Below are 27341 nucleotides of genomic sequence, written 5' to 3'. Positions count from 1 at the left end.
GTCTCTGGGGGCTGCTTAATATTATGCATTTGTATATATCAGTGTATTGTATATGTTCATGTTTTTTGTTACACTTTTAGGTGATCTGTCTGGGATCATTTGAGATGTCTATTGTTTAAACACATTATACCATAACGGGGCGCCTGTCAGACACATTCTATCCCACTTTACCGGTTTTTGCATTAGTGCTGGGATTTTATCACCATTATTGAACCAAATGTGTTGCCTTGGTGATTCTGTGTGTGGCCACAGGATTGGCTTGTGAACGCGGTCCGGCTACGTCATGCGGAAGTGATGTACTCCCATGATGGATGCCGGGACCGGAAGTGCGTTCCACCGCGGGCTGATTGCGTTCCACATTAGGAACTTCCAGCCTCCAGTAGCGCGGATGTGACCATGCACAAGTGAGCATTATTTATTTCTACAGGTGAGTGGGCTTGCGGGGCTGATGACAGGCGTCAGTTTATGGTTATAGCAGTGTTTGGCTCAGTAGTATGTTTGATGCCCTTGAGGACGGTGGTGACACCAAAACGGCTGTTGGGCAGAGGGGACCTGGCTTCTCCGTTCTGTTACCCAGAGGGACATGTAAAATATCATGCTAATCCTGGCTGGAATATAAAATGATCATGTATGTGACTGTTGCCATGCTGAAATACAGCACTTTATGAATTTGCCACTGGTGGTGTGCTGGTTTACTTCTTTCGGGTGAGGAAGACTTCTTTTGCTTGGAGAGTACAGTGTTATATATATACACTGTTCAAAAAAATAAAGGGAACACTTAAACAACACAATGTAACTCCAAGTCAATCACACTTCTGTGAAATCAAACTGTCCACTTAGGAAGCAACACTGATTGACAATCAATTTCACATGCTGTTGTGCAAATGGAATAGACAACAGGTGGAAATTATAGGCAATTAGCAAGACACCCCCAATAAAGGAGTTGTTCTGCAGGTGGTGACCACAGACCACTTCTCAGCTCCTATGCTTTCTGGCTGATGTTTTGGTCGCTTTTGAAAGCTGGCGGTGCTTTCACTCTAGTGGTAGCATGAGACGGAGTCTACAACCCACACAAGTGGCTCAGGTAGTGCAGCTCATCCAGGATGGCACATCAATGCGAGCTGTGGCAAGAAGGTTTGCTGTGTCTGTCAGCGTAGTGTCCAGAGCATGGAGGCGCTACCAGGAGACAGGCCAGTACATCTGGAGACATGGAGGAGGCCGTAGGAGGGCAACAACCCAGCAGCAGGACCGCTACCTCCGCCTTTGTGCAAGGAGGAACAGGAGGAGCACTGCCAGAGCCCTACAAAATGACCTCCAGCAAGCCACAAATGTGCATGTGTCTACTCAAACGATCAGAAACAGACTCCATGAGGGTGGTATGAGGGCCTGACGTCAACAGGATACCGTGCAGGACGTTTGGCATTTGCCAGAGAACACCAAGATTCACAAATTCGCCACTGGCGCCCTGTGCTCTTCACAGATGAAAGCAGGTTCTCACTGAGCACATGTGACAGACATGACAGAGTCTGAAGACGCCAAGGAGAACGTTCTGCTGCCTGCAACATCCTCCAGCATGACGGGTTTGGCAGTGGGTCAGTAATGGTGTGGGGTGGCATTTCTTTGGGGGGCCACACAGCCCTCCATGTACTCGCCAGAGGTAGCCTGACTGCCATTAGGTACCGAGATGAGATCCTTAGACCCCTTGTGAGACCATATGCTGGTGCGGTTGGCCCTGGGTTCCTCCTAATGCAAGACAATGCTAGATCTCATGTGGCTGGAGTGTGTCAGCAGTTCCTGCAAGATGAAGGCATTGATGTTATGGACTGGCCCGCCCGTTCCCCAAACCTGAATCTAATTGAGCACATCTGGGACATCATGTCTCGCTCCATCCACCAACGCCACGTTGCACCACAGACTGTCCAGGAGTTGGTGGATGCTTTAGTCCAGGTCTGGGAGGAGATCCCACAGGAGACCATCCGCCACCTCATCAGGAACATGCCCAGGCATTGTAGGGAGGTCATACAGGCACGTGGAGACCACACACACTACTGAGCCTCATTTTGACTTGTTTTAAGGACATTACATCAAAGTTGGATCAGCCTGTAGTGTGTTTTTCCACTTTAATTTTGAGTGTGACTCCAAATCCAGACCTCCATGGGTTAATAAATTTGATTTCCATTGATAATTTTTGTGTGATTTTGTTGTCAGCACATTCAACTATGTAAAGAACAAAGTATTTAATAAGAATATTTCATTCAGATCTAGGATGTGTTATTTTAGTGTTCCCTTTATTTTTTTGAGCAGTGTGTGTATATATATATATATATATATATATATATATGTATATATAGATATATATATATATATATATATATATATATATACAATACAACAAACCCGGCACTCCACTTAAATATTAAAACCAGTCCTGGTGCCCTCACAGCAAATGAATAGAGGATAGCAATGGTGCGGCACTCAGAGACATTTTTACATCAGAGAATAAAACTCACGGACACAGGGGTCACTGAATTCAACGTTTCAATCCCCACAGGATTTTTGTCAAGAATACAGATTAACCAAAAACAAGCTTACCTTATACCCCCCGAATACATGTGAAAGTGTACGGATTGGCCGCGTTCTCCAGCCCGGGAGTCCGTCCCGGACACTGGCGCTGGAACATGACGTCAGCGCGCACTTGCACGCTGCACGTCTCACAGCCGTTACCATGGCAGCGTCTAAACAAAACACGGAACACATAGACACAGTGAAATAAAAAAACAATGCATATACATACAAATGCCTCAGATGTCAGAACCAAACACTTATAATCATAAACATCATTGCCACAGCAATATAATGCAGGAATTACATAGTACACAACATAATTATATACTATAATTGCACTGTACCTAATAACACTACCAGTGGCGTAACTAGAAATTTTTCTCCCCCAAGCCAAAAAATCCTTCGGCGCCCCCCCCCCCATACACCCCGTAATTGCCTGCGGCGCGCGCTGGCAAAAAGGGTGTGTGGCTTTGTCGAAATGGGCGTGGCTTTGCGTGGAGGGCGTGGCATTGCAGGAAAAGACTACCTTATACCCCAGTTTTGCAACCTGCACGCCCAGACGTTAGCCACCACAGGAAAGAAAAATAATCCTGATTCATGCCCCTTACATTATTTGTCATTTTTCCTCCTTATAGTAATGCCCAGTATACATTATTCCACATACTGCAATGGCCCTTAGACATTATTCCACACACAATCAGTGATCGCGCTGAGCCAAAAAAAAAAAGTGGGTCCCAGGGACCCTTCACTTTTAAAAATTGGGGTCCTACCGGTCTTTTTCTGGGTCCCATCGGAATGAAGGTTCTTATTAATTTTAATCTTGTTTGGACACTACAAAAGTGTTGCAAGATGGGGGGGATGGGGTGACAATGCTGCTGGGCTGTGTAGCATGCACGACACCCTGCACCAGAGCTGTAACTAGACATTTTGGTGCCCTTAGGCAGAAAGTGAATTGGTGTTAGACCACTTAGAACACAAAGAACAGGTAGTGCGCGCCGTATGCGCGCCGCAAAATTTTAGGGGCGTGGCTTCATAGGGAAGGGGCGTGGCCACATAATAGTGTCAATTCACATTACACCACACAGTAGTGGCGCTTATACACATTGCACCAGGTAGAACCTCCTATGCACACTGATCCAGGTAGATCACGTCATACACTTTACTCCAGGTACAGCACGTCATACACTTTGCACCAGGTACAGCACGTCATACACTTTGCACCAGGTACAGCACGTCATACACTTTGCACCAGGTAGAGCACGTTATCATACACATTGCCGCTAGGTAGAGCACGTTATCATACACAGTGCGCCAGGTAGAACACGTTATACACACTGCGCCAGGTAGAGCACGTTATCATACACATTGCGCCAGGTAGAGCATGTTATTATACACATTGCCGCTAGGTAGAGCAAGTTATCATACACATTGCATCAGGTAGAGCATGTTATCATACACATTGCCGCTAGGTAGAGCAAGTTATCATACACATTGCCGCTAGGTAGAGCAAGTTATCATACACATTGCGTCAGGTAGAACACGTTATTATACACATTGCGCCAGGTAGAGCACGTTATTATACACAATGCGCCTGGTAGAGCACGTTATCAGCCACATTGCGCCAGGTAGAACACGTTATTATACACAATGCGCCTGGTAGAGCACGTTATAATACACATTGCACTAGGTAGAGCACGTTATCATACACATTGCGCCAGGTAGAACACGTTATCATACACATTGCGCCAGGTAGAACACGTTATCATACACATTGCGCCAGGTAGAGCACGTTATCATACACATTGCGCCAGGTAGAACACGTTATTATACACAATGCGCCTGGTAGAGCACGTTATAATACACATTGCACTAGGTAGAACACGTTATTATACACAATGCGCCTGGTAGAGCACGTTATTATACACATTGCACTAGGTAGAGCACGTTATCATACACATTGCGCCTGGTAGAGCACGTTATTATACACATTGCACCAGGTAGAGCACGTTATCATACACATTGCGCCAGGTATAACACGTTATCATACACATTGCGCCAGGTAGAACACGTTATCATACACATTGCGCCAGGTAGAATACGTTATCATACACATTGCGCCAGGTAGAGCACGTTATCATACACATTGCGCCAGGTAGAACACGTTATTATACACATTGCGCCAGGTAGAACACGTTATTATACACATTGCGCCAGGTAGAACACGTTATTATACACAATGCGCCTGGTAGAGCACTGAGGCACATTGCAGTAACCACTCACTTATCACCTCCAGTTGCACGAAGGGGCCGTTTGACACAAGTGGTACCGCCCCCAGCAGCAACTCACTGACACTCACCATTTTTTCTGACAGCACAGTGCAGTGAGTGCACTGGCACAAGTAGCCAGCCTGCGCCTGTAGTAGCCGCAGCCTGGAGGAGCTCTATGTGAAATCGCAAGCAGAGGCTGTTCTCTGGCAAGAAGGACCTCGTCCAATCGCTTCCCCTGACGGGCTGGCCACTGCTAAATATACCGATAATCAGTTCCAACTGTGTCAAAGTAGTGGAGCCCCAGGTGCAATGGGAAAGTCAGTGTCACTGCACAGTTGTACTGATATACTGGTATATTTAGCAGTGGCCAGCCCGTCAGGGGAAGCGATCGGAGGAGCTCCTTCTTGCCAGCCTCTGCTTGCGATTTCACAGATAGCTCCTTCATGCTGCGGCGCCGGCTGGCTACTTGTGCCAGTGCACTCACTGCACTGTGCTGTCAGAAAAATGGTGTCAGTGAGGCCCTGACACTCTGAGCGGCCTCACATTGCACACACGGAGCTTGCAGCCCCCGGACATCCCGCATCTGCACCAGCTACTCCAGGTGAAGCGGGGCGATGCAGCACTGTCTACTGCTTACCTACAGCGGGAGCTGCGCAGCCCGGACGGCTCCTGCTGGAAGGTAGTTGTCGGGTCTCGGTGGGGCGTTGAGCGGGTCCCGGGTAGGGGGTTGGCGGCGGGCAGATCCGGAGCTGTACTCCCAGTCGCAGAGGAGGGTGCTGGCGGCAGAGCGGCAGTGGAGCCGGATGAGCGGGGCCAGTCTGTCAGCCCTGCAGCACAGATTCATGTGCTGGCGGGGAGCAGGATTCAAAGCGGGAGATGCTGCAGGCTGTGATTGGATGGAGACTACAGGAGGTGATTAGCCGAGGAAACAGCCAGTCACCTCCTGCATTCCGCTGACAGGCTTAACACATGCAAACACATATTCAGATGAGCGCGTCCTGTGGGACCCGCTCATCTTCTAAATGTGAGTCCCGGGCGGCTGTTTCTGGGTAAAATGCGCGCCATGGCGCGTTTTTGCGATCACTGACAATAATGCACATGACACAATATGCACACACCGTAATGCCCCCTACACATTATGCCACACACCGTAATGCCCCCGACACATTATGCCACACACCGTAATGCCCCCGACACATTATGCCACACACCGTAATGCCTGTGACACATTATGACAGGAATTGCAATGCCAGTTATACATTATGCTACACACTGCAATGCCCCTGATACATTATAGCACACACAATGTCTGTGACACAGTATGACACACACCACAATGATCCTGAGACATTATACCACATACCACAATGCCCGTGATATAGTATACAACACACCGTAATGCCTGATACATTATGACACACACCGCAATGTCCGTGATACATTATGCCACACACCGTAATGCCCATTACACATTAAGTTCTACAGTAAGGCTTCCAATTACTTTTAAATTACCTCCTCATTGCCAGGGGTTTCATGCTCTTGGTTCCATGCACGGTGCCAGGGGTTTTCATGCTCAGGGTGTCATGCTCGTTGCCAGGGGTTTCATGCACTGGGTGTCCTGCTCGTTGCTAGGGGGTAGTGCTTGTTGCTAGGGCCGTGCTCCCAGTGCCACATATGCTCCCAGCGCCAGATATTCCCCCACAGTGCCAGGTATATGCACCCAGTGCCAGATATTCCCCCACAGTGCCAGGTATATGCACCCAGTGCCAGATATTCCCCCACAGTGCCAGGTATATGCCCCCCCCCCCAGTGCCAGATATTCCCCCACAGTGCCTGCTTCCCCCCCATTGCCATATATTCCCCCCCAGTGCCAGGTATATGCCCCCAGTGCCAGATATCCCCCCCCTCCAGTGCCAGGTATATGACCCCCCAGTGCCAGATATTTCCCCCCCCCCAGTGCCAGGTATATGCCCCCAGTGCCAGATATTCCCCCAGTGCCAGATATTCCCTCCCAGTGCCTGCTTCCCCCCCCCCAGTGCCAGGTATATGCCCCCCCAGTCACGGGTATATGCCCCCAGTGCCGGGTATATGCCCCCCCAGTGCCAGGTATATGCCCCCAGTGCCAGGTATATGCCCCCCCAGTGCCAGATATTCTCCCAGTGCCAGATATTCCCCCCCAGTGCCAGGTATATGCCCCCAGTGCCAGGTACATGCCCCCCCAGTGCCAGTTATATGCCCCCCAGTGCCAGATATTCCCCCCCAGTGCCTGCTTCCCCCCCAGTGCCAGGTATATGCCCCCAGTGCCGGGTATATGCCCCCCCAGTGCCAGGTATATGCCCCCAGTGCCGGGTATATGCCCCCCCAGTGCCGGGTATATGCCCCCAGTGCCAGGTACATGCCCCCAGTGCCAGATATTCCCCCCTAGTGCCTGCTTCCCCCCCTGTGCCAGGTATATGCCTCCAGTGCCGGGTATATGCCCCCCCAGTGCCAGGTATATGCCCCCCAGTGCCGGGTATATGCCCCCAGTGCCAGGTACATGCCCCCAGTGCCGGGTATATGCCCCCCCAGTGCCAGGTATATGCCCCCAGTGCCAGGTATATGCCCCCAGTGCCAGGTACATGCCCTCAGTGCCAGGTATATGCCCCCCCAGTGCCAGGTATATGTCCCCAGTGCCGGGTATATGCCCCAGTGCCTGCTCCTCCTGCCCCCCCCCCCTATGTGTTGGAGGGACACGAGCGCATCGCGCGTCTCTCCTGTGTCCCTCCTGGCTCTCCCCCAGCTGTCTAATAAAGGAAGTGCCGTTCGTGAGCCAATCAGAGCTCACGAACGGCACTTGCTTCCTTAGACCGGCCGGGGGAGAGCCAGGAGGGACACAGGAGAGACGCGCAATGCGCTCGTGTCCCTCCAACACATGGGGGGGGGCCGGGGGAGCAGGCACCGCAGCAAGGAGGGAGAGGAGATCGCACATTGACATGCGGACGCTCGTCCGCATGTCAATCTGTTCTAAATCAGTGGCGCCCCCGCAGCCACTCGCCCCCAAGCCACCGCGAGGACTGCGGGGGCAGTAGTTACGCCACTGAACACTACGGGGATGGCCACATGGATACCAAAAATCTAATGCAAATATAAGCAATAGAGATGCCCTACAAATGATCCATGAACAGCACCAAATCTATACCCCTATACTGCCGAACTATATACTATATTGTGCCATATACCGGTCACAGATATAGAGCACAAGTGGAGCACTACCTATGTATATATCTCTCTCTCTCCATTTTACAGCATTTTTAACAAAGGAGAATCCCAAGTTTTAAATAAAGCTAGCAAAAGAAATGGAGTCATTAAGCCCTTTTGGGGCAATAACATTTAGTCTGTGTATCCATTCTGCCTCTCTCTTTAACAATAGAGAGTTACGGTCACCACCTCTCCGCAGCGGCGGAATGTGGTCAATCATTCTATATCTAAGGCTATGTAGGGGGTGTTTTGCCATTAGAAAGTGGCGAGCCACCGGTTGATCACTGACCCTTTTGACAACGCTAGTCGGATGGAGGAGCGGTGTGCGCTCATTCTCTCCTTGAATTTCCTCTGGGTTTTTCCAACGTAGGACAGCCCACACGGGCACACCAATTGGTATACCACATGTGTGCTGTCACACGTAAGATGATGGAGAATCTTGTATTTGATTCCCAGATGCAGGTGACAAAATGTGTCCACTGTCAAAAGAAAACTGCACGTAGTGCACGGGCACCTGAAATAGCCGTTTCTTTTTTTGGCCAAAAAATTCTTGCTAGTGTCAATTTGATAATTAGAGACATCATCTTTAACAAGTACATCCCTTAAATTTTTAGGGCGAGAATAGCACGACATCAGAGAAGTCTGGGAGAGCCCTAACTCTTTGTCTGAAGACACAATGGGCCAAAGTTTCTTTGATAATCGATTTATGTCTGATGAACTAGTATTATATTGGTTAACCCAATGCAATCTTTGTTCCTGTGGCCTAGGGGTATCCTTTTGTAACAGATCTTGTCTACACAGAGCCATCGCCTTGGCTTTAGCACTAAATAGATTATTCAGATGGTAGCCTCTCTGCAAAAATTTACTGATTAACCAATCAATTTGTGACAATGCTATACTGTTGTCAGTATTAATCCTTCTAATCCTAACCATTTGTGAAAAGGGCAACCCCATTTTAAGGCTAAAGGGATGGCAACTTTGGAAATGTAGTAGGGTGTTTCTGTCTGTTTCCTTAGTAAATAAGGTAGTATTAATCTCACCATATAAAGAAGTTATCTTCTTTATATGGACAGGGGACAATACTACACTGTCCAACTTTATTGACACATTAAATTCGTTAGCAAGCACCATTAGATTGACGCACAATAGCAGCCCTCAGAGCATAGATTTTTTTTTAGATGTAACTGTTTCTATTAATAATGGCAAGTTTGAGACAGCAATCTTTAAGAAACCTACTGATAAGAACACAGTACTATTATGTGATAGTTTTCATCCTAGACCACTCAAGAAAGGACTTCCATTTTCTCAATTGATCCGAAAAGTGACAATAACATCAGACAGCAATATGTTGATGGGTGCATTATGGAAAATGGGTAATGACTTTATAGAACGTGGATATCCTAGAGCTGAGATTGAAGAGGCTATTCAAAAATGCCTCACATTAGATCGCAACTCCTTGCTAAATAAGTCTCAGGAGAAAACAGCTTTAGAGCGGATGGTTTTTCCTAACATATTCTCTATTTCATCGCATTATTTAAGAAATTCGATCCACCGACATTGGCATATTTTACAGTCAGATCAGATCCTTCTGTAACAACAAGCCGTTATTTGCATATAAGTGAAGTCATAATTTGAAGGACATTATTACGTCATCTGATATCAGCCCTGGAATCCCTAGAGCAAATTGGCTCTCGTTGAGAAATGGGGCCTATGGGTGCAGTGGCTGTGTGAATTGCCAACATATGATCACTGGCGACAGTTTTACTCATCCGCATTCTGGAACGAAATATGTCCTCAGACACCACATGACGTGTGAGAGCAAATATGTGGTGTATATCATTCTTTGCCTTGCAAACTCATCTATATTGGCAAAACGATCAGGAGACTGAAAGAACGTATAGCTATGCATTGCTTTTCTATTAAAAAGGCTATGTCCAAAATGTAACAAAATACACCACCAGTAGCGAGACATTACGCCACCAATGGTCAAACAATGCGTGACTTTAAATTTATGCCGTTGGATAAGGTTAACCCGTGGAAGAGAGGTGGTGATCGACACAAGAGGCTGTTGCAAAGAGAATGTGAATTGATCTATAACTTCAATACCGTGGCACCACATGGATTAAATGAAGAACTAACACTTAACTGTTTTTTGTAAAAATCCGTTATGCTTAGGGATCTCGCTTGCCATTTAATATAAATTTTTGGATATATTAATAGTCTCTGGGGGCTGCTTAATATTATGCATTTGTATATATCAGTGTATTGTATATGTTCATGTTTTTTGTTACACTTTTAGGTGATCTGTCTGGGATCATTTGAGATGTCTATTGTTTAAACACATTATACCATAACGGGGCGCCTGTCAGACACATTCTATCCCACTTTACCGGTTTTTGCATTAGTGCTGGGATTTTATCACCATTATTGAACCAAATGTGTTTTGATTGTACACGGGGAGGCAGTGTGTACCCTGGTTGCCTTGGTGATTCTGTGTGTGGCCACAGGATTGGCTTTTGAACGCGGTCCGGCTACGTCATGCGGAAGTGATGTACTCCCATGATGGATGCCGGGACCGGAAGTGCGTTCCACCGCGGGCTGATTGCGTTCCACATTAGGAACTTCCAGCCTCCAGTAGCGCGGATGTGACCATGCACAAGTGAGCATTATTTATTTCTACAGGTGAGTGGGCTTGCGGGGCTGATGACAGGCGTCAGTTTATGGTTATAGCAGTGTTTGGCTCAGTAGTATGTTTGATGCCCTTGAGGACGGTGGTGACACCAAAACGGCTGTTGGGCAGAGGGGACCTGGCTTCTCCGTTCTGTTACCCAGAGGGACATGTAAAATATCATGCTAATCCTGGCTGGAATATAAAATGATCATGTATGTGACTGTTGCCATGCTGAAATACAGCACTTTATGAATTTGCCACTGGTGGTGTGCTGGTTTACTTCTTTCGGGTGAGGAAGACTTCTTTTGCTTGGAGAGTACAGTGTTATATATATACACTGTTCAAAAAAATAAAGGGAACACTTAAACAACACAATGTAACTCCAAGTCAATCACACTTCTGTGAAATCAAACTGTCCACTTAGGAAGCAACACTGATTGACAATCAATTTCACATGCTGTTGTGCAAATGGAATAGACAACAGGTGGAAATTATAGGCAATTAGCAAGACACCCCCAATAAAGGAGTTGTTCTGCAGGTGGTGACCACAGACCACTTCTCAGCTCCTATGCTTTCTGGCTGATGTTTTGGTCGCTTTTGAAAGCTGGCGGTGCTTTCACTCTAGTGGTAGCATGAGACGGAGTCTACAACCCACACAAGTGGCTCAGGTAGTGCAGCTCATCCAGGATGGCACATCAATGCGAGCTGTGGCAAGAAGGTTTGCTGTGTCTGTCAGCGTAGTGTCCAGAGCATGGAGGCGCTACCAGGAGACAGGCCAGTACATCTGGAGACATGGAGGAGGCCGTAGGAGGGCAACAACCCAGCAGCAGGACCGCTACCTCCGCCTTTGTGCAAGGAGGAACAGGAGGAGCACTGCCAGAGCCCTACAAAATGACCTCCAGCAAGCCACAAATGTGCATGTGTCTACTCAAACGATCAGAAACAGACTCCATGAGGGTGGTATGAGGGCCTGACGTCAACAGGATACCGTGCAGGACGTTTGGCATTTGCCAGAGAACACCAAGATTCACAAATTCGCCACTGGCGCCCTGTGCTCTTCACAGATGAAAGCAGGTTCTCACTGAGCACATGTGACAGACATGACAGAGTCTGAAGACGCCAAGGAGAACGTTCTGCTGCCTGCAACATCCTCCAGCATGACGGGTTTGGCAGTGGGTCAGTAATGGTGTGGGGTGGCATTTCTTTGGGGGGCCACACAGCCCTCCATGTACTCGCCAGAGGTAGCCTGACTGCCATTAGGTACCGAGATGAGATCCTTAGACCCCTTGTGAGACCATATGCTGGTGCGGTTGGCCCTGGGTTCCTCCTAATGCAAGACAATGCTAGATCTCATGTGGCTGGAGTGTGTCAGCAGTTCCTGCAAGATGAAGGCATTGATGTTATGGACTGGCCCGCCCGTTCCCCAAACCTGAATCTAATTGAGCACATCTGGGACATCATGTCTCGCTCCATCCACCAACGCCACGTTGCACCACAGACTGTCCAGGAGTTGGTGGATGCTTTAGTCCAGGTCTGGGAGGAGATCCCACAGGAGACCATCCGCCACCTCATCAGGAACATGCCCAGGCATTGTAGGGAGGTCATACAGGCACGTGGAGACCACACACACTACTGAGCCTCATTTTGACTTGTTTTAAGGACATTACATCAAAGTGGGATCAGCCTGTAGTGTGTTTTTCCACTTTAATTTTGAGTGTGACTCCAAATCCAGACCTCCATGGGTTAATAAATTTGATTTCCATTGATAATTTTTGTGTGATTTTGTTGTCAGCACATTCAACTATGTAAAGAACAAAGTATTTAATAAGAATATTTCATTCAGATCTAGGATGTGTTATTTTAGTGTTCCCTTTATTTTTTTGAGCAGTGTGTGTATATATATATATATATATATATATATATATATATATATATATATGTATATATATATATATATATATATATATATATATATATATATATATATATATATATACAATACAACAAACCCGGCACTCCACTTAAATATTAAAACCAGTCCTGGTGCCCTCACAGCAAATGAATAGAGGATAGCAATGGTGCGGCACTCAGAGACATTTTTACATCAGAGAATAAAACTCACGGACACAGGGGTCACTGAATTCAACGTTTCAATCCCCACAGGATTTTTGTCAAGAATACAGATTAACCAAAAACAAGCTTACCTTATACCCCCCGAATACATGTGAAAGTGTACGGATTGGCCGCGTTCTCCAGCCCGGGAGTCCGTCCCGGACACTGGCGCTGGAACATGACGTCAGCGCGCATTTGCACGCTGCACGTCTCACAGCCGTTACCATGGCAGCGTCTAAACAAAACACGGAACACATAGACACAGTGAAATAAAAAAACAATGCATATACATACAAATGCCTCAGATGTCAGAACCAAACACTTATAATCATAAACATCATTGCCACAGCAATATAATGCAGGAATTACATAGTACACAACATAATTATATACTATAATTGCACTGTACCTAATAACACTACCAGTGGCGTAACTAGAAATTTTTCTCCCCCAAGCCAAAAAATCCTTCGGCGCCCCCCCCCCATACACCCCGTAATTGCCTGCGGCGCGCGCTGGCAAAAAGGGTGTGTGGCTTTGTCGAAATGGGCGTGGCTTTGCGTGGAGGGCGTGGCATTGCAGGAAAAGACTACCTTATACCCCAGTTTTGCAACCTGCACGCCCAGACGTTAGCCACCACAGGAAAGAAAAATAATCCTGATTCATGCCCCTTACATTATTTGTCATTTTTCCTCCTTATAGTAATGCCCAGTATACATTATTCCACATACTGCAATGGCCCTTAGACATTATTCCACACACAATCAGTGATCGCGCTGAGCCAAAAAAAAAAAGTGGGTCCCAGGGACCCTTCACTTTTAAAAATTGGGGTCCTACCGGTCTTTTTCTGGGTCCCATCGGAATGAAGGTTCTTATTAATTTTAATCTTGTTTGGACACTACAAAAGTGTTGCAAGATGGGGGGGATGGGGTGACAATGCTGCTGGGCTGTGTAGCATGCACGACACCCTGCACCAGAGCTGTAACTAGACATTTTGGTGCCCTTAGGCAGAAAGTGAATTGGTGTTAGACCACTTAGAACACAAAGAACAGGTAGTGCGCGCCGTATGCGCGCCGCAAAATTTTAGGGGCGTGGCTTCATAGGGAAGGGGCGTGGCCACATAATAGTGTCAATTCACATTACACCACACAGTAGTGGCGCTTATACACATTGCACCAGGTAGAACCTCCTATGCACACTGATCCAGGTAGATCACGTCATACACTTTACTCCAGGTACAACACGTCATACACTTTGCACCAGGTACAGCACGTCATACACTTTGCACCAGGTACAGCACGTCATACACTTTGCACCAGGTAGAGCACGTTATCATACACATTGCCGCTAGGTAGAGCACGTTATCATACACAGTGCGCCAGGTAGAACACGTTATATACACTGCGCCAGGTAGAGCACGTTATCATACACATTGCGCCAGGTAGAGCATGTTATTATACACATTGCCGCTAGGTAGAGCAAGTTATCATACACATTGCATCAGGTAGAGCATGTTATCATACACATTGCCGCTAGGTAGAGCAAGTTATCATACACATTGCCGCTAGGTAGAGCAAGTTATCATACACATTGCGTCAGGTAGAACACGTTATTATACACATTGCGCCAGGTAGAGCACGTTATTATACACAATGCGCCTGGTAGAGCACGTTATCAGCCACATTGCGCCAGGTAGAACACGTTATTATACACAATGCGCCTGGTAGAGCACGTTATAATACACATTGCACTAGGTAGAGCACGTTATCATACACATTGCGCCAGGTAGAACACGTTATCATACACATTGCGCCAGGTAGAACACGTTATCATACACATTGCGCCAGGTAGAGCACGTTATCATACACATTGCGCCAGGTAGAACACGTTATTATACACAATGCGCCTGGTAGAGCACGTTATAATACACATTGCACTAGGTAGAACACGTTATTATACACAATGCGCCTGGTAGAGCACGTTATTATACACATTGCACTAGGTAGAGCACGTTATCATACACATTGCGCCTGGTAGAGCACGTTATTATACACATTGCACCAGGTAGAGCACGTTATCATACACATTGCGCCAGGTATAACACGTTATCATACACATTGCGCCAGGTAGAACACGTTATCATACACATTGCGCCAGGTAGAATACGTTATCATACACATTGCGCCAGGTAGAGCACGTTATCATACACATTGCGCCAGGTAGAACACGTTATTATACACATTGCGCCAGGTAGAACACGTTATTATACACATTGCGCCAGGTAGAACACGTTATTATACACAATGCGCCTGGTAGAGCACTGAGGCACATTGCAGTAACCACTCACTTATCACCTCCAGTTGCACGAAGGGGCCGTTTGACACAAGTGGTACCGCCCCCAGCAGCAACTCACTGACACTCACCATTTTTTCTGACAGCACAGTGCAGTGAGTGCACTGGCACAAGTAGCCAGCCTGCGCCTGTAGTAGCCGCAGCCTGGAGGAGCTCTATGTGAAATCGCAAGCAGAGGCTGTTCTCTGGCAAGAAGGACCTCGTCCAATCGCTTCCCCTGACGGGCTGGCCACTGCTAAATATACCGATAATCAGTTCCAACTGTGTCAAAGTAGTGGAGCCCCAGGTGCAATGGGAAAGTCAGTGTCACTGCACAGTTGTACTGATATACTGGTATATTTAGCAGTGGCCAGCCCGTCAGGGGAAGCGATCGGAGGAGCTCCTTCTTGCCAGCCTCTGCTTGCGATTTCACAGATAGCTCCTTCATGCTGCGGCGCCGGCTGGCTACTTGTGCCAGTGCACTCACTGCACTGTGCTGTCAGAAAAATGGTGTCAGTGAGGCCCTGACACTCTGAGCGGCCTCACATTGCACACACGGAGCTTGCAGCCCCCGGACATCCCGCATCTGCACCAGCTACTCCAGGTGAAGCGGGGCGATGCAGCACTGTCTACTGCTTACCTACAGCGGGAGCTGCGCAGCCCGGACGGCTCCTGCTGGAAGGTAGTTGTCGGGTCTCGGTGGGGCGTTGAGCGGGTCCCGGGTAGGGGGGTGGCGGCGGGCAGATCCGGAGCTGTACTCCCAGTCGCAGAGGAGGGTGCTGGCGGCAGAGCGGCAGTGGAGCCGGATGAGCGGGGCCAGTCTGTCAGCCCTGCAGCACAGATTCATGTGCTGGCGGGGAGCAGGATTCAAAGCGGGAGATGCTGCAGGCTGTGATTGGATGGAGACTACAGGAGGTGATTAGCCGAGGAAACAGCCAGTCACCTCCTGCATTCCGCTGACAGGCTTAACACATGCAAACACATATTCAGATGAGCGCGTCCTGTGGGACCCGCTCATCTTCTAAATGTGAGTCCCGGGCGGCTGTTTCTGGGTAAAATGCGCGCCATGGCGCGTTTTTGCGATCACTGACAATAATGCACATGACACAATATGCACACACCGTAATGCCCCCTACACATTATGCCACACACCGTAATGCCCCCGACACATTATGCCACACACCGTAATGCCCCCGACACATTATGCCACACACCGTAATGCCTGTGACACATTATGACAGGAATTGCAATGCCAGTTATACATTATGCTACACACTGCAATGCCCCTGATACATTATAGCACACACAATGTCTGTGACACAGTATGACACACACCACAATGATCCTGAGACATTATACCACATACCACAATGCCCGTGATATAGTATACAACACACCGTAATGCCTGATACATTATGACACACACCGCAATGTCCGTGATACATTATGCCACACACCGTAATGCCCATTACACATTAAGTTCTACAGTAAGGCTTCCAATTACTTTTAAATTACCTCCTCGTTGCCAGGGGTTTCATGCTCTTGGTTCCATGCACGGTGCCAGGGGTTTTCATGCTCAGGGTGTCATGCTCGTTGCCAGGGGTTTCATGCACTGGGTGTCCTGCTCGTTGCTAGGGGGTAGTGCTTGTTGCTAGGGCCGTGCTCCCAGTGCCACATATGCTCCCAGCGCCAGATATTCCCCCACAGTGCCAGGTATATGCACCCAGTGCCAGATATTCCCCCACAGTGCCAGGTATATGCACCCAGTGCCAGATATTCCCCCACAGTGCCAGGTATATGCCCCCCCCCCCAGTGCCAGATATTCCCCCACAGTGCCTGCTTCCCCCCCATTGCCATATATTCCCCCCCAGTGCCAGGTATATGCCCCCAGTGCCAGATATCCCCCCCCTCCAGTGCCAGGTATATGACCCCCCAGTGCCAGATATTTCCCCCCCCCCAGTGCCAGGTATATGCCCCCAGTGCCAGATATTCCCCCAGTGCCAGATATTCCCTCCCAGTGCCTGCTTCCCCCCCCCCAGTGCCAGGTATATGCCCCCCCAGTCACGGGTATATGCCCCCAGTGCCGGGTATATGCCCCCCCAGTGCCAGGTATATGCCCCCAGTGCCAGGTATATGCCCCCCCAGTGCCAGATATTCTCCCAGTGCCAGATATTCCCCCCCAGTGCCAGGTATATGCCCCCAGTGCCAGGTACATGCCCCCCCAGTGCCAGTTATATGCCCCCCAGTGCCAGATATTCCCCCCCAGTGCCTGCTTCCCCCCCAGTGCCAGGTATATGCCCCCAGTGCCGGGTATATGCCCCCCCAGTGCCAGGTATATGCCCCCAGTGCCGGGTATATGCCCCCCCAGTGCCGGGTATATGCCCCCAGTGCCAGGTACATGCCCCCAGTGCCAGATATTCCCCCCTAGTGCCTGCTTCCCCCCCAGTGCCAGGTATATGCCTCCAGTGCCGGGTATATGCCCCCCCAGTGCCAGGTATATGCCCCCCAGTGCCGGGTATATGCCCCCAGTGCCAGGTACATGCCCCCAGTGCCGGGTATATGCCCCCCCAGTGCCAGGTATATGCCCCCAGTGCCAGGTATATGCCCCCAGTGCCAGGTACATGCCCTCAGTGCCAGGTATATGCCCCCCCAGTGCCAGGTATATGTCCCCAGTGCCGGGTATATGCCCCAGTGCCTGCTCCTCCTGCCCCCCCCCCCTATGTGTTGGAGGGACACGAGCGCATCGCGCGTCTCTCCTGTGTCCCTCCTGGCTCTCCCCCAGCTGTCTAATAAAGGAAGTGCCGTTCGTGAGCCAATCAGAGCTCACGAACGGCACTTGCTTCCTTAGACCGGCCGGGGGAGAGCCAGGAGGGACACAGGAGAGACGCGCAATGCGCTCGTGTCCCTCCAACACATGGGGGGGGGGCCGGGGGAGCAGGCACCGCAGCAAGGAGGGAGAGGAGATCGCACATTGACATGCGGACGCTCGTCCGCATGTCAATCTGTTCTAAATCAGTGGCGCCCCCGCAGCCCCTCGCCCCCAAGCCACCGCGAGGACTGCGGGGGCAGTAGTTACGCCACTGAACACTACGGGGATGGCCACATGGATACCAAAAATCTAATGCAAATATAAGCAATAGAGATGCCCTACAAATGATCCATGAACAGCACCAAATCTATACCCCTATACTGCCGAACTATATACTATATTGTGCCATATACCGGTCACAGATATAGAGCACAAGTGGAGCACTACCTATGTATATATCTCTCTCTCTCCATTTTACAGCATTTTTAACAAAGGAGAATCCCAAGTTTTAAATAAAGCTAGCAAAAGAAATGGAGTCATTAAGCCCTTTTGGGGCAATAACATTTAGTCTGTGTATCCATTCTGCCTCTCTCTTTAACAATAGAGAGTTACGGTCACCACCTCTCCGCAGCGGCGGAATGTGGTCAATCATTCTATATCTAAGGCTATGTAGGGGGTGTTTTGCCATTAGAAAGTGGCGAGCCACCGGTTGATCACTGACCCTTTTGACAACGCTAGTCGGATGGAGGAGCGGTGTGCGCTCATTCTCTCCTTGAATTTCCTCTGGGTTTTTCCAACGTAGGACAGCCCACACGGGCACACCAATTGGTATACCACATGTGTGCTGTCACACGTAAGATGATGGAGAATCTTGTATTTGATTCCCAGATGCAGGTGACAAAATGTGTCCACTGTCAAAAGAAAACTGCACGTAGTGCACGGGCACCTGAAATAGCCGTTTCTTTTTTTGGCCAAAAAATTCTTGCTAGTGTCAATTTGATAATTAGAGACATCATCTTTAACAAGTACATCCCTTAAATTTTTAGGGCGAGAATAGCACGACATCAGAGAAGTCTGGGAGAGCCCTAACTCTTTGTCTGAAGACACAATGGGCCAAAGTTTCTTTGATAATCGATTTATGTCTGATGAACTAGTATTATATTGGTTAACCCAATGCAATCTTTGTTCCTGTGGCCTAGGGGTATCCTTTTGTAACAGATCTTGTCTACACAGAGCCATCGCCTTGGCTTTAGCACTAAATAGATTATTCAGATGGTAGCCTCTCTGCAAAAATTTACTGATTAACCAATCAATTTGTGACAATGCTATACTGTTGTCAGTATTAATCCTTCTAATCCTAACCATTTGTGAAAAGGGCAACCCCATTTTAAGGCTAAAGGGATGGCAACTTTGGAAATGTAGTAGGGTGTTTCTGTCTGTTTCCTTAGTAAATAAGGTAGTATTAATCTCACCATTTGCCAAACAGATTTTCACATCCAAATAAAAAATAAATCATCTATAAATCTCGTGTAGAACAACATGTTCCCAGCAATCATAGGATCATCAAAAAACAGTGCCCTCTCAACACCGAACAAGTAAATGGATGGTTTCAGTCTACCTCCATTTACTTGGACTCTATTCTACAGCCATTAGTCCAGAGACATGCCAACTTTCTACTTGATACTACAATGTTATTGAACAAATTGAACTCTCTGAGGAGCATCCCTGGTGGTGCATGGCTAGTAACAGCTGATGTATCTAGTCTCTACACCGTTATACCCCACAGTGAGGGAATTAACTCTGTACGAGACTTGCTATCTACATTTAGTGATTATGATGTTTCAAATGCTAGAATTGGTGCTGACTAAGAATTTTTTCCTATTCAACAACAACATATACCTACAAGTGACTGGGTGTGCCATGGGATCTTCTGTGGCCCCCAGTTACGCTAATTCGTATATGTTTGGTGTTGAGAGGGCACTGTTTTTTGATGATCCTATGATTGCTGGGAACATGTTGTTCTACACGAGATTATTTTTTATTTGGCTTGGGTCTGAAGTGGAATTGAACACGTTACTTGTGGGGCACAATATGTCCTCTTCTCCAGTAAAATTGACATATGTCATGAGTCAGTCGGAGATTAAGTTTTTGGATGTGAAAATCTGTTTGGCAAATGGCGAGATTAATACTACCTTATTTACTAAGGAAACAGACAGAAACACCCTACTACATTTCCAAAGTTGCCATCCCTTTAGCCTTAAAATGGGGTTGCCCTTTTCACAAATGGTTAGGATTAGAAGGATTAATACTGACAACAGTATAGCATCGTCACAAATTGAGCGGTTAATCAGTAAATTTTTGCAGAGAGGCTACCATCTGAATAATCTATTTAGTGCCAAAGCCAAGGCGATGGCTCTGTGTAGACAAGATCTGTTACAAAAGGATACCCCTAGGCCACAGAAACAAAGATTGCATTGGGTTAACCAATATAATACTAGTTCATCAGACATAAATCGATTGTCAAAGAAACTTTGGCCCATTGTGTCTTCAGACAAAGAGTTAGGGCTCTCCCAGACTTCTCTGATGTCGTGCTATTCTCGCCCTAAAAATTTAAAGGATGTACTTGTTAAAGCTGATGTCTCTATTTATCAAATTGACACTAGCAAGAATTTTTTGGCCAAAAAAAGAAACGGCTGTTTCTGGTGCCCGTGCACTACGTGCAGTTTTCTTGTGACAGGGGACACATTTTGTCACCCGCATCTGGGAATCAAATACAAGATTCTCCATCATCTTACGTGTGAAAGCACACATGGTATACCAATTGGTGTGCCCGTGTGGGCTGTCCTACGTTGGAAAAACCCAGAGGAAATTCAAGGAGAGAATGAGCGCACACCGCTCCTCCATCCGACTAGCGTTGTCAAAAGGGTCAAGTGATCAACCGGTGGCTCGCCACTTTCTAATGGCAAAACACCCCCTACATAGCCTTAGATATAGAATGATTGACCACATTCCGCCGCTGCGGAGAGGTGGTGACCGTAACTCTCTATTGTTAAAGAGAGAGGCAGAATGGATACACAGACTAAATGTTATTGCCCCAAAAGGGTTTAATGACTCCATTTCTTTTGCTAGCTTTATTTAAAACTTGGGATTCTCCTTTGTTAAAAATGCTGTAAAATGGAGAGAGAGAGATATATACATAGGTAGTGCTCCACTTGTGCTCTATATCTGTGACCAGTATATGGCACAATATAGTATATAGTTCGGCAGTATGGGGGTATAGATTTGGTGCTGTTCATGGATCATTTGTAGGGCATCTCTATTGCTTATATTTGCATTAGATTTTTGGTATCCATGTGGCCATCCCCGTAGTGTTATTAAGTACAGTGCAATTATAGTATATAATTATGTTGTGTACTATGTAATTCCTGCTTTATATTGCTGTGGCAATGAGGTTTATGATTATAAGTGTTTGGTTCTGGCATCTGATGCATTTGTATGTATATGCATTGTTTTTTTATTTCACTGTGTCTATGTGTTTCGTGTTTTGTTTAGACGCTGCCATGGTAACGGCTGTGAGACGTGCAGCATGCAAGTGCGCGCTGACGTCATGTTCCCGCGCCAGTGTCCGGGACGGACTCCCGGGCTGGAGAACGCGGCCAATCCGTACACTTTCACATGTATTCGGGGGGTATAAGGTAAGCTTGTTTTTGGTTAATCTGTATTCTTGACAAAAATCCTGTGGGGATTGAAACGTTGAATCCAGTGACCCCTGTGTCCGTGAGTTTTATTCTCTGATGGAAAAATGTCTCTGAGTGCCGCACCATTGCTATCCTCTATATATATATATATATATATATATATATATATATATATATATATATATATATATATATATATATATATATTACATATCATTTGAACTTAAATAATGGTTACATTTTTCAACGATGATGTTGAAGGCAGTTAATTGTTAATAGCTTGAAGGTGGTAAGGTTATATTTTGAATAAAATGTATTATTTTAATTTCCTTCTCAATCAGTAGTTCATAGTGCATTGGATGAAAGTAATGTTATAAAAAAACAGTATTGCTTTACAACACAAAATGGCCTCTGCCTCTCTGTGGTACACAGAAGAAAACAAATCTACATGTTCACCTGAAGGAAATGTTTGTTTGTTAAATTAAGCATTAACCATCTTATTTTTTTTATTAGGTTTTCTTTTTTAACTGTAACCCAATCCAGCAGTTAAATCTACCTGTTGATTCTTTTTTGCTTTGCAGATGAAAGCTGTACATGAGGAATTTTCATTGGAAAGGTCAAAGGAAAAATGACAGGATTGTTACAAGGGATTGCGTCATGCCACCAGTAACAGGTCTGTCCTTTTTAGGGAGAAAGATCAAGTGAGATTAAGAGCCGTTACCATGTGAACGCAGCAGTGTAGGTTCTCTAGGTCTTTCTGCATAATAATTAAAATTACATAAAGACAGGCTGAAAATAGAAATACTGTAGATCATTCTTAATGTCGTTAGATTGGAGCCAGTTAAAATTTTAGGGAAAACTGAAACTCTGTAATATGTTAGGAATGAAATGCAAACTGACCACAGGATATACAGGCTGGAGAGCACTGCAAGATGCAATTTACTCCAAGTCCGGACAGGCCACATCCCCCCCTTGCTTATAGAGATTTAAAGAATAAAAAATCTCAATCAATAGCTATCATTTTGGATGACAATGATTTTGAAAGTCACCTTGGATAATAAGACAAAGTTGCTTTCAAAAGTCAAAAGACTACAGATTCCAGTAAGAGAACTTTTTTTTAGCCCTTTACATTGTGCATACAAACCATGGTCAATTCACGACACGTTTTGAAACATCATTTGGAGGCTTATGACTGAATTTCTGGTCTCCTGGTTATTTGCAGACTCACCTTGTGCACTGTTAGCGGAGTGGTGAGACATTGACATTCATTTTGGCTTCCAGCACCATCTGGTGATATATATCATTTACTCCATCTAATAGCGACAATATTGTTTGAGTTACTATACACACCAAAAGGGTTGGGATTGAAATGCTGGTGGTTGGGAAGCCGGCGGTCAGAATACCGACTGCTGCATCACGATAATCAGAATCTCAACATGGGAAGTGTACTTACCTTCCCCCACTGACCCCCTAACCCTCCCTTCTAGCAGCTGAAACCTAATCCTCCCACCCCCACAGCCTAACCCTAACCCTCCCTGGTGGTGCCTAAACTTAACCCCCCTTCCCGCAGCCTAAACCTAACCCTCCCCCATCTGCAGCCTAACCCTAACCCTCCCTGGGGGCGTCTAAACCTAACCCCGCTCCTGCAGCCTAAACCTAACCCTCCCCCATCTGCAGCCTAACCCTAACCCTCCCTGGTGGTGCCTAAACTTAACCCCCCTTCCCGCAGCCTAAACCTAACCCTCCCCCAACTGCAGCCTAACCCTAACCCTCCCTGGTGGTGCCTAAACTTAACCCCCCTTCCCGCAGCCTAAACCTAACCCTCCCCCAACTGCAGCCTAACCCTAACCCTCCCTGGGGGCGTCTAAACCTAACCCCGCTCCTGCAGCTTAAATTTAAACACCCTCCCCCCCCCCCCCACCCCAGCCACAGGCTAACACTCAACCTCCCCTGCAGACTAAACCTAACTCCCTGATGCAGCATACCTCTCCTGTGGCCCAGCAGATGCTCTTTCCTCGATAATTGAGACTATGGAGAGTTCTATCAAACTTTCTTAAGATGTTGAGTGGAGATGTTGCCTATCTTGAAAATTGTCAACTGTGGTGCAAAATATTAACAGCTCTCTAGCAGCAAAAGGGTTAATTTATTCACTGCCCATCCTGATCCCTTTCTCCTATAATATAAGTTACCAAATGAAAAGCCCCTGATGTATATCCAAATAAGCCAGTGACTCTTCCTGCTAGGAGTGCAGATGTAGTGTGTGACACACTTGCTTTGTTAGAGTTATCAGATTTATAATGCATCATTTGCATTTGGAATTGGATGCAGATTTCTCCTCTTGTGGTCGGACACTGAGAAGTGATGGAGCGACGATTTATCAGTCCTGTTAAATGTCACAGTGATTCTTGCTCACATCTCACTCACATGGACAGAGTTACATCTGCTGTACCCTGTGCAGCCTTACAGGAGACACATCTCAGTGTCCTGAATAGTATAGCCTCATTCACAGTAACCACTATGTATATACAGAGTCAGGGGGCTGTTCTAAATGCCATCTCCCTAATGCCACCCTAGCCCACAATCTATGGGGGAACTGTCCTTGATTTTGGGACAAGCTCTTGCCTTACATCAATGTTGGTTTTGGCCTGCAACTTCGAAAGGATGCAAGAGCGCTACTCTTTGCAGATATTTCTATCTAAAACTCCCTATCTCAGATGGATCCGGTATGATATACGAGCAGATGGGATGCCAGCTGTCAGTATAGCAACAGCGGCATCCCGGCAATAAGTCCCATCGCGGGCTTGCTGTGCTTGCTATGCTTTCGGCCCGGTGGCGAGCTTCACTTACCACAGGTTCTATTCCCACCTCGGTTGGTTCATGGACCCACCAACCGAGGTGGGAATTCCGGATGTGCATCGAGATTTCAGCCATCGGTATCCTGAACGCCGGGAACCCAACAGCCGGCATTTTAACTGCAGCCCTCTCATATGATATCTTTGTTTTTTTGCTTACCGGTATTTGTTACGGTAGCATATTCTGGATTTCTGGGGTTCCCGCCATTGAGCTTGCTGAAGCAAATGCTTCTAGAGGTCTTATTTGATTAAAGGAAGACAGCTACATGAAAAAATGAGACGCTTCCACCCATGGATGTTCTTCCTGCTACCAACCAGTATCACATTCTCAAAGTGGTGCTTATTATGACAGCTCACTTGGTAACGTTTTGGTCGCTATGACATCAGCGACAGTTCTGCCTAATTTCTGCAGCCTTAGTTGCGTCCTTTGCTATCCCTTACCAGTTTTCTATATTCTGTCTGTCATAAAAGAATTCAAGAATCAAAGTTGACACGAGTCAGATAATCCTTAAATGTATATTTATAGTAATTAAATTATCTTAATATCCTTCTCTCTGAATTTAGGGAAACGCATACCCAAATTCATTTGCCTCCGACTTCTTAAGAATCATCCTACAGATCTCTCAGGAGAGACAAACTCCCTGTGGGGAAAACCTCTGGGTAACCATGGTCCTTCCCTCTTGGCATTAAGAGGCTGTACAGAGAGGGCAGGAGAACATAAAACTTCTGAGGGAAAGGAAAACAGCCAGGGCCAAATGTTAGTATACTCATCCTCCAGGTATGTGCACTCATCCTGGTGAAGAGTTAAAAAGAAGAAACGGCCGTGCTTAGGGTGTTACAATTGGACTATGCATGAGGGACTCAATGAGACAATAGAATTTGATCTCTAACAATAGACCAGTTTTTTTCCATATAGTCTCTCCCATATCTGCCTGGCAAACACCCTCACCTTTCTTCTTTTTCTACTTTGATACCTTTCCCCTTTTCCTTCATATATAAGAACCGCTCAAATTATGTGGTTTTATTTATTTATTTATTTATATATCTAATATCTATATACATCTTCATTTTAAGTTATATATTTTTAATTTATATATATGAGTACGACTTTTTGTATCTAATCTGACTCAGGAACAAACATTAGACTTCATGTGTAGGGATGCACACAGGGTTTGAATAATCCCGCACCAGTTTTCTTGATATGTTCTTTTATATATACAAATTGAATATATCGTGGTATACTCTGCGCCACTGAAAATATCTTTGGTTTTTAACCCTATGTATACTTTTATCCGCAGGTGCTCTCCAAATGCTTGTGAGTCATAGACCCCTATACAGTTGCCAAGAAATGAAAAAAGAAGAAAGAAGCATTTTTATTTGGACGCACTCAACCACTGTTCATTTTCTTAACATTTTTAATCTTTATTAGGTATGCATTAAAATAATTTGGGGAATTGGTGAAATATTAAAATATAGTGTGAATAAGAAAAACAGTATGTGATAATAAAAACTACTAGTTTCCGATTGGTGATCCCTCAAAGTGTGAAACTGAATAAAGGCTATATTGCCTATGACAAAATTCAATATTTGTGTCTTTCTTGGTGTTAACCTATAAACTGCTCTTTTAATAAGTGTAACAAGCTAACAGTATTATTATTTATTTTTCTGCCAGGCACAATTACAACACTTGCAAAATGCTTTTATGAACTGTAGCTGCTTGTAATATTGCCTAAATTGTTTCAATGATGTGTCACCATTGATTCTTCATAAAGGGAGATGACTCATCCACTAACTGTCTGTGAATGACACACCACTCCTTGTATATTTAAGGATAGGTTTCCCACTATATCTAGTGAGTTTACTATTGATGGCAATCTAATAGTTTATAGGTAACAATCTGAGTTCCATCCCACAAAGATAGCTATATGCATTAAACAATTGGACATAATACTTCTCATTAATTGTATTTGTTCAACACTGAATAATACTCCCTTTAATTTCTTTATTTCTCTTAATGTTGGGAAATGCAGGCTGATCATGCACAATATCTTAGTTACTGCCCAACTCATATATATTTTTTATTCACAGATAGTGAGTACACATAGGAGAGCGGCCGCCTGTCTTATTACCGCTGGCCGCACCGAGCAGAGGGGCAGATTTATTAAGCCTGGTGAAGTGATAAATTGCATGGTGATAAAGTACCAGCCAATCAGCTCCTAACTACCATGTCACAGGTTGGGTTTGAAAAATGACAGTTAAGAGCTGACAGGCTGATGCTTTATCACCTTCCACTTTATCACTTCACCAGGCTTAATAAATCTGCCCCTCAGTGTGTGTAAGGGCTGACGCCGGGATTCCCCCACTCTCTCCCTCCTCTCTCCGTCTGACGGCTTCAGTCGTGAAGCCGCTGCTGACAGCGGAGATCACGGGGGAGAGCGCTCCTATAGTCAAATGTGGCTTAGCTAGGTGGGACAATAATAATATGATTACAGACACATTTATCACACAGGTTTCAGTTTGAGTTTTTTACACCGCTCGGAAGCAGCCCACGGCCGTTCCACCTTAGGCTTCCTCAGGGCTCTAACCAGAGCCAAGATTTCCGTTTCCTTATACCCCTTATATCCTATCCTGATTGGATCTAAGACCTGTCAGTCATTCTTCACTCATTCATTCATTCATTCATTCATTCGAATCCTATTGTATAATTAATCATAGATCTTGGCATTAATGATGCCATTAATATGTATTATTAACAAATTCTGTATTGGTGATACATTCTACTGTTTTATGTTATTAAAGAAT

The 27341-nt window shown here is 46.3% G+C and overlaps 1 long non-coding RNA gene across 1 annotated transcript; it reads left to right on the top strand.

Annotated features, from left to right (window-relative positions):
• Positions 1-10642: 10642 nt before the first annotated feature.
• LOC134928437 (uncharacterized) lies at positions 10643-26123 on the top strand. The gene is made up of 4 exons (XR_010177923.1): positions 10643-10751; positions 21542-21684; positions 22269-22360; positions 25838-26123. It is a non-coding gene; the product is annotated as an uncharacterized LOC134928437 (long non-coding RNA).
• Positions 26124-27341: the final 1218 nt, after the last annotated feature.

This window comes from Pseudophryne corroboree, chromosome 5, assembly GCF_028390025.1.
Source record: "Pseudophryne corroboree isolate aPseCor3 chromosome 5, aPseCor3.hap2, whole genome shotgun sequence".
Classification (NCBI taxonomy): domain Eukaryota; kingdom Metazoa; phylum Chordata; class Amphibia; order Anura; family Myobatrachidae; genus Pseudophryne; species Pseudophryne corroboree.
Note: the sequence above shows the minus strand (reverse complement) of the source record. Positions and strands in the feature narration are given on the sequence as shown.